Here is a 4,286-nt window from a genome sequence, read left to right on the forward strand (position 1 = left end):
CTAGACGCGAGACTTTAAAGGTGCTTCGCAAAAATGAAATTTGGGGAATTCCCGGATAGAGTCGAAAGAGAATCTCTACTATAATTTTCAAGTTTAAGCATTTAAAAAATAAACCGGGAGTGATCTCCCCTAAACTTTCTCGAATATTCTTATATAACTTGGAATGTAGACATGATTTTTAATTACTTAAACTTTTAAAAATAGAATAGAATCTCATAGAAAAAAACATTGCGCACCAAACAAACGCCGAAACAAAATGTGCATAATAGTGCGCAATATTATTAGTACTTTATAAATTTACTTGCGTTTTTTGAGAAATCGGAAATAGCTTAAATTAGTACTTCTGGTCAACGAAAATTACTCAAAATTTGATAGAAGGTAGAGAATTAGATCTATTACTTACACGTGAAATTTCATTTATCTATCTGAAATAGTACTCAAGTTATAGGCTTTTGAAAAATTCAAAGTAGAAAAAGTACCACTTCCGGTTATCGAAAATCGCTAAAAAGTTGATAAGGATCTACGATTTTGATAAAATACTTATATATGAAATTTCATCAACCTAGCTGTAACGGTACTCAAGTTATCGTGTTTACACACAGACACACACACAGACAGACAGACAGACACACAGACATACGGACAAGATTGCAAAATTATGTTTTTCCGTATCAGTGAGGTGTAAAACGTCGAGATTTGCAAAAATCTCGATTTTTTTTTTTTGCACGATTACAAGACTTTCTCTATACTTCGTATATACGAGAAAGTAACAAGTTAATAAAAAGTCTAGTGACAATTTAAGCGCAATTTACTTAAAACAATGAGGAACAGAAAAAATAATAATTTTAAAATAAAAGTGTGCAGCACATTTCCATTTTGATGAATTATTTCATGGATATCTCAAGACAGCTTAAACCTTTTTTTAATATCAATTTTTTATATGCGACAAAAATAAATATAGAAAGATTCTATTTATTAAAGTTGGTACTTATTGCGTGAAATAATTTCATAAAACAAAGTAAACAAGGTTATTTTAGAAGTAAATTCTATTTTTAGAGCAAACCTTACAATGTGTTAGTTTCAGTTAACTCAGACATTTTTAATAAAATGTAAAGTAAACTCAGCCATTTTTACAAAATGTAAGCTTAACTCAGCCATTTGATTTTAAACTCTGGACAGGTCTGGCGAAGACCCGGCAGTTTCAGAGGTTGACCCTTCACCGTGAGTTGCCGTCCTGCTAATGATACAGTCTACTTTTTTAAAAACACATCGGAATGTGCTTTAGTGTTTGTCTACAAAACATCTTGTTATACACAACCGTATGCTTTAGTGTTTGTCTACAAAACATCTTTTTTATACACAACCGTATGCTTTAGTGTTTGTCTACAAAACATCTTTTTTATACACAACCGTATGCTTTAGTGTTTGTCTACAAAACATCTTTTTTATACACAATCGTATGCTTTAGTGTTTGTCTACAAAACATCTTTTTTATACACAACCGTATGCTTTAGTGTTTGTCTACAAAACATCTTTTTTATACACAACCGTATGCTTTAGTGTTTACTTTATGTACACAAAATTTGTTTTACATATCACTGTTTTCTTTACTGTCTACTGTGTGTACTCAACGTCTCTGAATAAAACATTTTAAATGGCAGGAATCCATCTACAACTGTGGTGCATAACGTGAAAAAAGAACCAGGTTTGTAAAGCTATTAGAGGCAATATGTAGAAGTTGTATGTTGAGTATATACACTAGTGTTTAAATGCTGGTTGGTACAATTATTAGAGGCAATATGTAGAAGTTACATATATGTTGAGTATATAGATTTTAAATTTAAACAACACTCCGTGTGAAAGTTTCTTATGGACTACCCACAGAATCCAACGATGTCTTCAGAATGTTCCAGAAATGCAGGATCGATTCCCAAATGGTGATCACGTGCCAGCAGCTGAAAGCCATCTTCGTGAAGAAGTGGCTCCTGTTCCAGCGTAACATGTTCCTTACCCTCTCCCAGTCGCTGCTGCCGTCGCTGCTCATTATCATCGGACTGCTCGGAGATTTTAGCCGCGATGACTACGATCCTGATCAGCTGCAATCGATGACCATCAGCCCCAAACGTTATTCCGATTTGATCATCCCAATACGTTTTGACGCACAACTTACTACTGGTCTAATCGACGCCTTCAAAGCACAGTCACCGAGTTCAGGCTTCCAAATTGTAACAGGGGTAACTGCTAGTGTTTTTTTTTAAATTTCCATGTGTCTATTTCAAGGATGTCGGTTCCTGTAGTGACACGTTTTTATGCGTTCTATAGCTCTTTTGTTCATTTAAACGAGTATATTATATCTTAAATAACGTATTTCAAAAGTTTTTTTTTATAAATACGAGTGGTGTAAATATTTTAAAGCAGAAATGTAATTAAAAACGTAACCATATAGAACCTAAACTTTAGTTAAACGGATATGCTCAGTTTATTTCTTACAATTTAAGATCTAGTCTTCTGGATATTTTTACCATATACTATTAAAATAAGTATTAAATAGCAAAATAAGAAGGGTTGAAAACATTTTCGTTTGTTATGGAAACCCGAAAATCATCCGCCATTTGAAAACTTAAAAACGCTAAGGCTTTTTTTTTTATTTATGCACTTATAGCAATCAGCTTGTATTTTAGTATAAATTAAAACTTTTGTCACGACAACATTTTGTAACAGTTACTCGTCAGAATTCTTCAACCTGCCAAAAACCGCATCCTTTTTAGCTTCTAAAAAGTTTCAAAGCTTGCAAGTTATTTACCAAAAACTTTTTTCTATGAAAGCCATCGGTGGCCGGAAAGAACCGCAACGGAAAAAAGCGCAACGGAAAAAAGCGCAAAACAAAAAGCGCAACGGAAATAAGCGCACACGGAAAAAAGCGCAAAGAGAAAAAAGCGCACACAGAAAAAAGCGCAAAAAGAAAAAAGCGCAAAGAGAAAAAAGCGCAAAGAGAAAAAAGCGCACACAGAAAAAAGCGCAAACGGAAAAAAGCGCAAACGGAAAAAAGCGCAAACAGAAAAAAGCGCAAACAGAAAAAAGCGCAAAGAGAAAAAAGCGCACACAGAAAAAAGCGCAAAGAGAAAAAAGCGCACACAGAAAAAAGCGCAAACAGAAAAAAGCGCACACAGAAAAAAGCGCAAACAGAAAAAAGCGCAAACGGAAAAAAGCGCAAAGAGAAAAAAGCGCAAACGGAAAAAAGCGCAAAGAGAAAAAAGCGCACACGGAAAAAAGCGCAAACGGAAAAAAGCGCAAACGGAAAAAAGCGCAAACAGAAAAAAGCGCAAACGGAAAAAAGCGCAAAGAGAAAAAAGCGCACACAGAAAAAAGCGCAAACAGAAAAAAGCGCAAACGGAAAAAAGCGCACACAGAAAAAAGCGCAAACGGAAAAAAACGCAAACTGAAAAAAGCGCAACGACAAAAAGCGCAACGGAAAAAAACGCAAAAAAAGAAAAAAAACGCAAACAGAAAAAAGCACACACAGAAAACTGTGCACACCGAAAAATGCACAAAGAGCTATTTTCGCACAAAGACCTATAAGGACTAGATGACACATTTATACATGATTGTTAGGGCTGCTGTGAGAGTGTTGTGTTTGACCTGACGCGATATACTACCACTTAAAGCATACCACTACCATGTGCATTCACATCACCACGATACAGGCGATAATCGCTTGACACAACGTCTATTTTTTTCTTGTTCACTATTTATTCAACGACTATTCTCGAATAAATAAACATAAAACTATCCTTGATATTGGCATTACACGGAGTATCTCGTACATGCTCCCTAGTCCCAAGCTTGCATTCTATAACAACCCGTTTCTATCGCAAAACTTCACTCTCTTTCTTCCGAGTCATCAAACATGCATGCGCTATATCTGTCGCACCAACATTCATTCGCACAAAAATACCCTGATAAAACACACATCAGAATCATTATGTATTTAATTTTTTTTCATCATGATGTACCTATATCTACCTACCTACCAACCAACCAACCAACCAACCAACCAACCAACCAACCAACCAACCAACCAACCAACCAACCTACCTACCTACGTACCTACCTATTTACGTACCTACCTAATTACGTACCTACCTACTTATCTACGTCCCTACCTACCTACCTACCTACCTACCTACGTACCTACCTACCTACCTACCTACCTACCTACCTACCTACCTACGTACCTACCTACCTACCTACCCACCTACTTACCTACCCAATTATATATATACATA

The 4,286-nt window shown here is 35.5% G+C and overlaps 1 long non-coding RNA gene across 1 annotated transcript; it reads left to right on the forward strand.

Moving 5' to 3' along the window:
• The first annotated feature begins 1,183 nt into the window (after window positions 1–1,183).
• LOC131945986 (uncharacterized) lies at window positions 1,184–2,228 on the forward strand. Its single transcript, XR_009387649.1, has 3 exons — window positions 1,184–1,221; window positions 1,662–1,705; window positions 1,885–2,228. It is a non-coding gene; the product is annotated as an uncharacterized LOC131945986 (long non-coding RNA).
• Window positions 2,229–4,286: the final 2,058 nt, after the last annotated feature.

Source organism: Physella acuta, unplaced genomic scaffold, assembly GCF_028476545.2.
Source record: "Physella acuta isolate Inbredline_101_S28 unplaced genomic scaffold, ASM2847654v3 ptg000543l, whole genome shotgun sequence".
Lineage (NCBI taxonomy): Eukaryota > Metazoa > Mollusca > Gastropoda > Physidae > Physella > Physella acuta.